Genomic DNA, 13,154 nt, shown 5'->3' with positions numbered 1-13,154 from the left:
TCAGTATTTAACATATTGTAATTCTCCTAAAACCGTCTGTGACCCCCGTAGGCTTGTTTTACTCCACCTGCTGATAGTAATGATTGTTACTACATAGTTTGTATTCTGGTCATGGCAGAAAATCTTAAGTTTCCTAAGGAATACAGTGGAAGCAGCAGAAGAAAATATAACTTCTCTATTCCATTGGCTCAAAGTACACCATTTCACCTACAAATAAAAACAGGCATTTATTATTCTTAGAAAATCCAGGACTTAGTTTCCAGGTGGATATGTGTTCCAGTTCAAATGCTAACTAGCACTTACTTAATTGGGAGATTTTAGACAGGTCCCATAAGCTCTCTGAAACTTGAAGACTTTCCCCATCTGTACAAAACAGGTAACAGTAGGTTGTAGCACAGAGTAGAGCTTATGTTAAATCCCTGATGCACAGGAATGCCCTCATTGTAACTCTCTTATGATCTCTCATGCCTATCTCAACTCCTATTTTCTAAATAGTTATATTAAAAAAAATATGTTGCTGTTGCTGTTTAGTCGTTAAATTGTGTCTGAGTCTATTGCAACCCTATGGACTGTAACCTGCCAGGCTCCTCTGTTCATGGAATTTCCCAGACAAGAATACTAGAATGGGTTGCCATTTCCTTCTCCAGGGGATCTTCCCGACCCAGGGCTCGAACCCACATCTCTTTCATTGGCAGAAGGATTCTTTATAATTGAGTTACCAGGGAAGCCCCAAACAAATATGTCTGACTTCTTGCGACCCCATGGATTAGAGTCCTCCAGGCTCCTCTGTCCATGGGATTCTTCAGGCAAGAATACTAGAGAGCGTTGCCATGCACTACTTCAGGGGATCTTCCTGACCCAGGGGTCAAACCCACATCTCCTGCATTGCAGGCAGATTTTTTACATCTGAGCCACTGGAGGAGCCCCATTAGAGATTAAAGGTCTTCAATTTTTGTGCAAAAGCTTTTAAGTTTCATTAGGTCCCATTTGTTTATTTCTGCTTTTATTTCTAAAATTCTGGGATGTGGGTCATAGAGGATCCTGCTGTGATTTATGTTGGAGAGTGTTTTGCCTATGTTCTCCTCTAGGAGTTTTATAGTTTCTGGTCTTACATTTAGATCTTTAATCCATTTTGAGTTTATTTTTGTGTATGGTGTTAGAAAGTGTTCTAGTTTCATTCTTTTACAGGTGGTTGACCAGTTTTCCCAGCACCACTTGTTAAAGAGGTTATCTTTTTTCCATTGTATATCCTTGCCTCCTTTGTTGAAGATAAGGTGACCATAGGTTCGTGGATTTATCTCTGGGCTTTCTATTCTGTTCCATTGATCTATATTTCTGTCTTTGTGCCAGTACCATACTGTCTTGATGACTGTGGCTTTGTAGTAGAGTCTGAAGTCAGGCAGATTGATTCCTCCAGTTCCATTATTCTTTCTCAGGATTACTTTGGCTATTCGAGGTTTTTTTGTATTTCCATACAAATTGTGAAGTTATTTGTTCTAGTTCTGTGAAAAATACCGTTGGTAATTTGATAGGGATTGCATTGAATCTATAGATTGCTTTGGGTAGTATAGCCATTTTGACAATATTGATTCTTCCAATCCATGAACACGGTATATATTTCTCCATCTGTTTGTGTCCTCTTTGATTTCTTTCATCAGTGTTTTATAGTTTTCTATGTATAGGTCATTTGTTTCTTTAGGTAGATATACTCCTAAGTATTTTATTCTTTTTGTTGCAATGGTGAATGGTATTGTTTCCTTAATTTCTCTTTCTGTTTTCTCATTGTTAGTGTATAGGAATGGTGCACTGGGAAGACCCAGAGGGATCGGGTGGAGAGGGAGGTGGGAGGGGGGACCGGGATGGGGAATACATGTAAATCCATGGCTAATTCATTTCAATGTATGACAAAAACTACTGTAATGATGTAAAGTAATTAGCCTCCAACTAATAAAAATAAATGGAAAAAAAAATAAAAAAAAAATAAAGGTCTTCAATTTTAAACCCATGAAAGATACAAGAAAATTCAACAAAATTCTGATTTTCCCCATGCTTATTATTCTAATATTTAAAAATAAAACATTGGCTAGAAAGTGTTTTCCAAGTTTCTTTCTTTCTTTCTTTTTTTTGGTGGGGGCAGGGAGAGCCTTTCCTTTGCTGGTAATCTAATATTTGTTTAAACTTATGTAATCGAACACTGCCCCCCAAATGTTACCTAATTTGTTTTTAGAATTAAGGAAAGTAAATTAGAATTTTTGAATTTGATTTTGAATTCAAATTAGAATTAAGAGAGTAAAAACTATATAAGGAAGAGAGGAAGTTAACACTTTTGGAACATGAACGGTGCTTATTAAATGATGTAAGTTAGCTTCCTTTTGCCCTTCTTTCAGGGTTTTTAAATAGTATTAATTTACTCCTGTTTTGAAAATTGAAGATTTGGCTCATTTGAGCCACCTCCCTCTCCTTTATCCCATTTTTGAGTTTATGAACTTTACTCTTCTATTATATACATTTATAGCATTAACTAATATTGATTCATCATTAGAATATTTTCATTCTTAATTCTCAAAACAACTGTAGTTGATATCTATATTACTTTTATCTCATTAATAAGGAATTAAGATTCAAAGGTTAAGTAGCTACTAAGTGGCAGAATTGGGAATTGAACATTTACAAGATAGAGCAATGATAAAAGAAAAAAAGGTATGTTCCTAAGTGAGTGAATACATTGTCAGAATGTATAGGAAAAAACTGACACCTTCCTTGCTATAAGGAAACTATTGTTTCTTCCTAGTACAGTGTGCTGCTTTCAATTCTCAAAGGTTGTTGGACAGACAGGTCTGCAAGAGAGCCAAAGTAACTGTAACATTTTTTTGAAATTTGGTGGCTGCAGTGACTAGAACAACTAACAAAAGTAAGTTACTTTTGTATTAGTAAGATATTTTTCAAATTGTATTAATAGTTGCCTTTTATTTTGCTTTACATTGATCTTTTTTTTTTTTTTTTTTGCAAAATCCACAGAATGGATTTGAGAACCAATAACTTAATAGGATAACTAACCGAGCTTGAAATACTACTTCCAATATTGGTTTTTATTTTCCTTTCCTTCATACTAAGTAAGTGGCCGCCACCTCATTTACTACTGCTTCCAAGAAAAATAAAAATGATAGTCATATTTTTCTTGGTAAAATTAAGTTTTACATGAAATAGCAGCATATTATCTTAATATGTTCAAAGTCAGCAAGAATTTAATTGCATAATTGTTTCATTTTCTTAAATGAACACAATGTGTTATTACCTAATATCAAAAAATAGACATCCTTTCCTTCTAGTTTCAATAAACTTTTTTTGTTTTAATTTTTATTGGAGTATAGTTGATTTACCAGAGAAGGCAATGGCACCCCACTCCGGTGTCCTTGCCTGGAGAATCCCAGGGATAGGGGAGCCTGGTGGGCTGCTGTCTATGGGGTCGCATAGAGTCGGACACGACTGAAGTGACTAAGCAACAGTAGCAGCAGCATAGTTGACTTACAGTGCTGTGTTAGCTTCAAGGGTACAGCAAAGTGAATCAGTTATATGTTTACATATACCCACCTTTTTTTTTTTTAACATTCTTTCCCCATATAGGCCATTATAGAGTATTAAGTAGAGTTTCCTGTGCTATACAGCAGGTTCTTATAGTTATCTATTTTTTATACAAAAGTGTGTACACGTCAATCTCGATCTTCCAGCTTATCCATCCCTAGTAACCATAAGTTTGTTTTCTACATCCATGAGTCTACTTCTGTTTCATAAATAAGTTCATTTGTACCACCTCTTTTTTTTTTAGATTCCACAGAACCATGTGATATTTGTCTTTCTGGGGCTAACTTACTTCACTCAATATGACAATCGTTAGGTCGTCCATGTTGCTGCAAATGGCATTATTTTGCTCTTTTTTATGGTTGAGTAACTACCACACAATTGCACTCATCTCACACGCTAGTAAAGTGATGCTTAAAATTCTCCAAGCCAGGCTTCAGCAATATGTGAACCATGAACTTCCAGATGTTCAAGCTGGTTTTATAAAAGGCAGAGGAATCAGAGATCAAATTGTCAACATTCACTGGATCATCGAAAAAGCAACAGAGTTCCAGAAAAACATCTATTTCTGCTTTATTGACTACACCAAAGCCTTTGACTGTGTGGATCACAATCAACTGTGGAAAATTCTGAAAGAAATAGGAATAGTAGACCACCTGACCGGCCTCTTGAGAAACCTGTATGCAGGTCAGCAAAAAACAGTTAGAACTGGATATGGAACAACAGACTGGTGCCAAATAGGAAAAGGAGTACATCAAGGCTGTATATTGTCACCCTGTTTATTTAATTTATATGTGGAGTACATCATGAGAAATGCTGGGCTGGAAGAAGCACAAGCTGGAATCAAGATTGCTGGGAGAAATATCAATAACCTCAGATATGCAGATGACACCACCCTTGTGTCAGAAAGTGAAGAACTAAAGAGCCTCTTGATGAAAGTGTAAGAAGAGAGTGAAAAAGTTGGCTTAAAGCTCAACATTCAGAAAACTAAGATTATGGCATCACTTCATGGGAAATAGAGGGGGAAACAGTGGCTGACTTTATTTTTTGGGGCTCCAAAATCACTGCAGATGGTGATTGCAGCCATGAAATTAAAAGATGCTTACTCCTTGGAAGGAAAGTTTTAACCAACCTAGACAGCATATAAAAAGCAGAGATATTACTTTGCCAACAAAGGTACATCTACTCAAGGCTATGGTTTTTCCAGTGGTCATGTTTGGATGTGAGTTGGACTATAAAGAAAGCTGAGAGCCGAAGAATTGATGCTTTTGAACTGTGGTGTTGGAGAAGACTCTTGAGAGTCCCTTGGACTGCAAGGAGAGCCAACCAGTCCATCCTAAAGATCAGTCCTGGGTATTCATTGGAAGGACTGATGCTGAAGCTGAAACTCCAACCCTTTGGCCACCTGATGCAAAGAGCTGACTCATTGGAAAAGACCCTGATTCTGGGAAAGATTGAAGGCAGGAGAAGGGGACAACAGAGGATGAGATGGTTGGATGACATCACCAACTCAATGGACATGGGTTTGGGTAGACTCCGGGAGTTGGTGATGGACCGGAAGGCCTGATGTGCTGCAATTCATGGGCTCGCAAAGAGTCGGACATGACTGAGTGATTGAACTGAACTGAATGTTCCATTGTATATACATATCAAATCTTCTCTACCAACTTCTTTGTTGATGGACATTTAGGAAGCAACATGGTTCCTTCCATGTTCTGGCTATTGTAAATAGTATTGCAATGAACATTGCAGTACATATATCTTCTCAAATTATGGTTTTCTCCAATTATATGCCCAGAGTGGGATTGCTAGGTCAGATGGTCAGATATGCAGATGACACCACCCTTGTGGCAGAAAGTGAAGAGGAACTGAAAAACCTCTTGATGAAAGTGGAAGAGGAGAGTGAAAAAGTTGGCTTAAAGCTCAACATTCAGAAAACTTAGATCATGGCATCCAGTTCCATCACTTCATGGGAAATAGATGGGGAAACAGTGGAAACAATGACTGACTTTATTTTTTGGGGCTCCAAAATCACTGCAGATGGTGATTGCAGCCATGAAATTAAAAGATCCTTACTCCTTGGAAGGAAAGTTATGACAAGTCTAGGTAGCATATTAAAAAGCAGAGACATTACTTTGCCAACAAAGGTCCGTCTACTCAAGGCTATGGTTTTTCCAGTGTTCATGTATGGATGTGAGAGTTGGACTGTGAAGAAAGCTGAGCGCTGAAGAATTGATGCTTTTGAACTGTGGTGTTGGATAAGACTCTTGAGAGTCCCTTGGGCTGCAAGGAGATCCAACCAGTCCATCCTAAAGAAGATCAGTCCTGGGTATTCATTGGAAGGACTGATGCTGAAGCTGAAACGCCAGTACTTTGGCCACCTGATGTGAAGAACTGACTCACTTGAAAAGACCCTGATGCTGGGAGGGATTGGGGGCAGGAGGAAAAGGGGACGACAGAGGATGAGATGGCTTGATGGCATCACCGACTCGATGGACATGAGTTTGGGTAAACTCTGAGAGTTGGTGATGGACAGGGAGGCCTGGCGTGCTGCGATTCATGGGGTCTCAAAGAGTTGGCCACGACTGAGCGACTGAATTGAACTGATGGTAGCTCTTTCTTAGCTCAAGGAAACTCCATATGTTCTCCATAGTGTTTGTATCAGTTTATATTTCCACCAACAGTTTAGGAGGGTTCCCTTTCCTCCACACCCTCTCCAGCATTTGTAGATTTTAATTCAATGAACTTTGACAAAATTAATGGGAAGTAAAAGTTTCTGGTGCACCTAGTTAACTTTACAGGATGTTTCCCCACCTGATTTAGGTGTGAATGAGCCATTGGCATTCTAAGAACTTCTTTATGGTCAAATCTGGGCTCATTGTTTCTCAAATATTATGCTATAATGACAAATACTCATACATTTAGGTAGGTTTGCATTGTTCACATTCATGTGTATGACTTTAGCAAGTTGACTCTATGTTATTTTGTAAGAAATAAAGGAATAATGACATCTTTTGGGCATGAATTATTTTACAGTTTTTCATGCTGTAACTATATAAATATGGTTGTTAAGAATGAATGCAAGCATCCCCCTCTTTTTGAACAATACTCTAAATGTCTGTAGGGACTTCCCTGGTGGTCCAGTGGCTAAGATTCCACCCTCCACATGCAGGGGACCTGGGTTTGATCCCAGACCTGGGTCTGACCAGAGAACTAGACACCACAGGCTGCAACTAAAGATTCCCTATGTTGCAACAAAAAGGATTCCACATGCTTCAAGCAGTACAGCCAATAAATAAATTAATATTTTTAAATGTCTATTTATATTGTTATGGTGATTCCAAGGAAACTCAAGAACAAGTATAATACATACCAGCTGAAGACTCTGAGATCACCTTACATTTGGTAAGGAAACTAAGTTATTGGGTGGTGAGTAAGCAGATGCTCCAATGTTACTTAACTCTCACTACAGTTTCCCAAGGTAAGTATCAATACCCCTAGTTAACAGATAACAGAACTGAGACTCAAAGAGGTGTTAACCTGAAAGAAATGAGCTGTCAAGTATTTCTCCAGAAAACGTAGATTTATTTGGGATCTGTTGAGAATTGCAATTCTGGGTCTGCAACCATGGTGAGCTATGTGCAATTTCCCCCACATGGCAAGGGAAGCAGAATGCTTTATACAGGAAAAAAGGAAGTTGGAAAGACTATAGTAAACAATATGTCCATGGCTTTTCATTGGTTGAGTCCTTGCCAGGAAAAAAAAAAAAAAGGAGTCTTTCTTCATCTTGAGGTCTGCTATCATCACAGTGTGGGAGAGCTCCCCATTTTGATGTCCTAACTCTATTTAACTGAAGTTTGCATTATTAATCTTTTACAGAGGATAAGGAACTTGCCTCAGTTTTTTTTTTTAACCACCTTATATTTCCTTCAAGTGCAGATGGCTAAGAATATCTAAATTTAATAATTTCACAGTACGTTGGGAAACTTGCTCACTTTAAAATCCTCTACAAAAAAAAAAGTAAGTCTTTAGATTTTTCTCATATCTGGTAATATGGGAGGAGTTTGGATTAACTAGCAAGAATACTGAATTGGAAAGTCCTCATATTGGAACTGAGTGGGACCCTAAGGGGTCTTCCCTTTATTTATAGAAAAAGGCTTTTGACTCCTAGCCTTCCCCTGAGTTCCAAAGAGCAGACTAAAGCATTTACTAATTAGAGAAATGAAGGAATACAGAAGTAAAAGAAAAGCAGTGAAACAAGAAAAGTAATGACAGCTTAAACAATAGTTCAGCAATAAAACAGAGTCCGAGTTCCTCCTCAAGGAATATACATAACAATTTGATGCATATCTTTGAGTGTTTTTGTAGAAACTAAGACTACCACACAGCTGAAGCATGGTGACTACATGCTGATCACAAATACACAAACCCCAGACTTGTGTGGCAGGAAGGGGGACCCCTTCCAGGGCCTGAAACTGGGCTCTTGTCTAAAGTCAGAAATGAATTGTATGAGGAGACACATGTTCTGATAAAGCAACAGATTTTATTGGGAAAGGGCACCCAGGTGGAGAGCAGTAGAGTAAGGGAACCCAGGAGCACTGCTCTGCCAAGTGGCTCGCAGTCTTGGATTTTATGGTGATGGGATTAGTTTCCAGGTTGTCTCTGGCCAGTCATTTTGACTCAGAGTCCTTCCTGGTGGTGCACACCTTGTTCAGCCAAGATGGATGCCAGCGAGAAGGATTCTTGGAGGTGATCGGACATGTGGTGTCTCCTTTTGACCTTTCCTGAACTCTTCCAGTTTGTGGTTGCTTATTAGTTCCGTGTTCCTTACCAGGACCTCCTGTTGTAAAACAACTCATGCAAATGGTTACTATGGTGCCTGGCCAGGGTGGGCGGTTTCAGTCAGTGTGCTTCCCTTAACAGTTGGAACCAGCAGGTCAATGACGAAGATTTCTGAAACATCACTTGTTACCTTACCACCAGCCAACAGGAAGAAAGTCATTCACCCTGCACCAAATGTTGCCTTTAAAAACATTACCCAGAAAGCGATTAGAAATTTGGGTCTTTTGAGCATTACTTGCTCATTCTCCTTTTTTGGCACCCTGCAATAAAGGCTGTACTCTCCTTTACCACAACCTAAAGTCAGTAGATTGGCTTTGCTGCACAGCAGGTGAGTGGACCCAGGTTAAGTTTGGTAACCATATAGTGCAAAAGGAGCAGCAGGGGTTAATTTTTTAAAATAATTTCATTTATTTGTTTTGACTGTGCTGGGTCTTCGTTGCTATATGGGCTTTTCTCTAGTTGTGGGGAGTGGAGGCTGAGTTGCAGCATGTGGGCTTCTCATTGCTGTGGCTTCTCTTGTTGTGAGGCATGAGATCTAGGGCACCCAGGCTTCAGTAGTTGTGGCACATGGGCTCAGTGGTTGCAGTTTCCAGGTTCTAGAGCACAGGCTCAATAGTTGTAGCTGCACTGGCCCTGTTGTTCCGCAGCGGGTGGGATCCTCCCAAATCAGGGGTCAAACCCATGTCTCCTGTATTGGTAGGCAGACTCTTTACCACTAAGCCACCAGGGAAGCCCTGGGGTTAATTTTAACAAAAGAAAAGGACACAGAAAGGACTTTTGCTTAATCAGTTAATATTTCATTAATGGTTTCAAATTCTTAAACCATAGAACAGGTATTTCATTTTCCCTCTTTACCCAACTCTGACAATATGGTCAGAACTAGATTATTTCCTGTAATTGATTGGAGGTGCTGGGGAGGAAGATCTTTCTAGATTCTTCTGGATGGTTTAAAATTAAATAACATAAGGCAAATTAACAGGAGAAAATCAAAGTTTAATAACATGGTATATATGGGAGAGACCTAGGAAAACTGAGTAATCTCTCAAAATGGCCAAAGCTCTTATATTTTAAATAAAAATTAACTTCACATTTTTTTAAATGTAGCTACTAGAAAATGTAAAATTATATATATGGTTTTGTTAAACATCTCTTAGAAGATGCTGCTTATAAGGTCTTGTGCAGACACAGTTAGAAAATAGTTTCCAGTTGAGCTGGCAAGCTTGAAAGTCCTACAGAATCATTTTCTATTGGACTTCATTTTTTTGTTGTTCTTTTTTTAAAGTTTATTTTATTGAAGTACAGTTGATTTACAGTGCTGTATTAATTTCTGCTATATGCAAAGTAATTCAGATATATATTCTTTTTCATTTGATTAATTACAGGATATTGATGAAATACAGTTGGACCTTGTTTTTTATCCATTCTACACATACTAGTTTTCATCTGCTGATACCAAACTCCCCATCTTTCCCCCCACCCACCCTTGAGAACCACAGGTCTCTTCTCTATACCTGTTAGTTTGTTTCTGCTTTGTAAATAAGTTCATTTGTGTCATATTTTAGATTCCACATATATGTGATATCATATGGTATTTGTCTTCTCTTTCTGACTTACTTCACTTAGTATGATAATCTCTAGTGGACTTGACTTTAATTTCTTATTTGGTTGTTGTTTGTCTCCTGTAGTTTTTCTCAAAGTTTATCTCTCCACATATTTAGTTTTTTTGTGCTTCTATATACATGAAACACATGTTTCTTGCTTTCATGTAGACTTGAAATTATTGACAACATTTGGCAAATTATGACATGAGAATTCATATGTACAGTTTCTAGAGCAGAATTTGCCACCCTAAAATATGTCTCTTTGGCATATTGTTTTAAGCTGGCTGTTTTCTGAGAAACAGCACACTTCAGAAGTGCTCTGAAAACCAATAGTATTTGCACTTTTGTGAGAAACATTACATTTGCAAGGGAAATTTCCATTTGTAAGAGCATCTTCCTCTCTGACCCTGGAAGAGGAGGTTTACCAAATCTCTTGAAACTCTTATCAACAGAGTAAGCAATGACTTAAGTCTGTAACAAAATCACCCTCATTTATTGTGCCTTTTTCTGCAACCTTTCTTAACTGACTTTCCCTACCCTTCTTTTTGTCTTTAACTGAAGATGGTATTAATAATGTCTTCTTTTAACTGAATACTTATCTAAAATATTATTTCAACATGTAATCAATATAAAATTTGAAATGTAGTGTTTTAGATTTTTTAATAGTAAATCTGGTATTTTAACTTTACCTCAAGTATTCAGCAGCTTTGGGATAGGTTACTATGTTGAAAACAGTTGAATATATTTATATAGAGTTCTTAGGGATTCATTTAGGATCTAGGCTTTGAAATAATTAGGCAGGTCCACTTAACAGAAATAGGGAGCTTGATAAGCAGGTGTTTCTCTCATGTCTAAAATCTTAAGCCTCCCCTGCCTTGTACAGCAATGTCAGTTCATTTCGGTTCAGTCACTCAGTCATGTCCGACTCTTTGCGAGCCCATGAATCTCAGCATGCCAGGCCTCCCTGTCCATCACCAATTTCCGGAGTTTACTCAAACTCATGTCCATCGAATCGGTGATGCGATCCAGTCATCTCATCCTCTGTCTTCCGTCCCCTTCTCCTCCTGCCCCCAATCCCTCCCAGCATCAGGGTCTTTTCAAATGAGTCAGTTCTTCACATCAGGTGGCCAAAGTACTGGCGTTTCAGCTTCAGCATCAGTCCTTCCAATGAATACCCAGGACTGATCTTCTTTAGGATGGACTGGTTGGATCTCCTTGCAGCCCAAGGGACTCTCAAGAGTCTTATCCAACACCACAGTTCAAAAGCATCAATTCTTCAGCGCTCAGCTTTCTTCACAGTCCAACTCTCACATCCATACATGAACACTGGAAAAACCATAGCCTTGAGTAGACGGACCTTTGTTGGCAAAGTAATGTCTCTGCTTTTTAATATGCTACCTAGACTTGTCATAACTTTCCTTCCAAGGAGTAAGGGTCTTTTAATTTCATGGCTGCAATCACCATCTGCAGTGATTTTGGAGCCCCCAAAACTTAAGTCAGCCACTGTTCCCACTGTTTCCCATGAAGTGATGGAACTGGATGCCATGATCTTAGTTTTCTGAATGTTGAGTCTTAAGCCAACTTTTTCACTCTCCTCTTTCACTTTCACCAAGAGGTTTTTCAGTTCCTCTTCACTTTCTGCCACAAGGGTGGTGTCATCTGCATATCTGAGGTTATTGACATTTCTCCTGGCAATCTTGATTCCAGCTTGTGCTTCTTCCAGCCCAGCGTTTCTCATGATGTACTCTGCATAGAAGTTCAATAAGCAGGGTGACAATATGCAGCCTTGATGTACTCCTTTACCCATTGGGAACCAGTCTGTGTTCCATGTCCAATTTTAACTGTTACTTCCTGACCTGCATATAGGTTTCTCAAGAGGTGGGTGAGGTGGTCTGGTAATCCCATCTCTTTCAGAATTTTTCACAGTTTATTGTGATCCACACAGTCAAAGGCTTTGGCATAGTCAATAAAGCAGAAATAGATGTTTTTCTGGAACTCTCTTGCTTTTTTGATGATACAGTGAATGTTGGCAATTTGATCTCTGGTTCCTCTGCCTTTTCTAAAACCAGCCTGAACATCTGGAAGTTAACTGTTCACGTAATGCTGAAGCCTGGCTTGGAGAATTTTAAGCATTACTTCACTAGCGTGTGAGATGAGAGCAATTGTGTGATAATTTGAGCATTCTTTGGCATTGCCCTTCTTTAGGATTGGAATGGAAACTGACCTTTTCCACTCCTGTGGCCACTGCTGAGTTTTCCAAATTTGCTGGCATATTGAGTGGAGCACTTTTCACAGAATCATCTTTTATGATTTGAAGTAGCTCAACTGGAATTCCATCACCTCCACTAGCTTTGTTTGTAGTGATGCTTTCTAAAGCCCACTTGACTTCACATTCCAGGATGTCTGGCTCTAGGTGAGTGATCACACCATCGTGATTATCTAGGTCATGAAGATCTTTTTTTGTACAGTTCTTCTGTGTATTCTTGCCACCTCTTCTTAATATTTTCTGTTTCCATTAGGTCCATACCATTTCTGTCCTTTATCAAACCCATCTTTGTATGGAATGTTCCCTTGGTATCTTTAATTTTCTTGAAGAGATCTGTAGTCTTTCCCATTCTGTTGTTTTCCTCTAATTCTTTGCACTGATTGCTGAGGAAGGCTTTCTTATCTCTCCTTGCTATTCTTTGGAACTCTGCATTCAAATGGGAATATCTTTCCTTTTCTCCTTTGCTTTTCACTTCTCATCTTTTCACAGCTATTTAAGCCCTCCTCAGACAGACGTTTTGCTTTTTTGCATTTCTTTTCCATGGGGATGGTCTTGATTCCTGTCTCCTGTACAATGTCACAAATGTCCATCCATAGTTCATCAGGCACTCTATCAGATCTAGACCCTTAAATCTATTTCTCACTTTCACTGTATAATCAAAAGGGATTTAACTTAGGTCATATTTGAATGGTCTAGGGGTTTTCCCTATTTTCTTCAATTTAAGTCTGAATTTGGCAATAAGGAGTTCACGGTCAGAGCCACAGTCAACTTCTGGTCTTGTTTTTGCTGACTGTATAGAGCTTCTCCATCTTGGCTGCAAAGAACATAATCAATCTGATTTTGGTGTTGACCATCTGATGATGTCC

The sequence above is a fragment of the Odocoileus virginianus genome, chromosome 4 (genome assembly GCF_023699985.2).
Source record: "Odocoileus virginianus isolate 20LAN1187 ecotype Illinois chromosome 4, Ovbor_1.2, whole genome shotgun sequence".
Classification (NCBI taxonomy): domain Eukaryota; kingdom Metazoa; phylum Chordata; class Mammalia; order Artiodactyla; family Cervidae; genus Odocoileus; species Odocoileus virginianus.
This window is presented reverse-complemented; position numbering follows the sequence as displayed.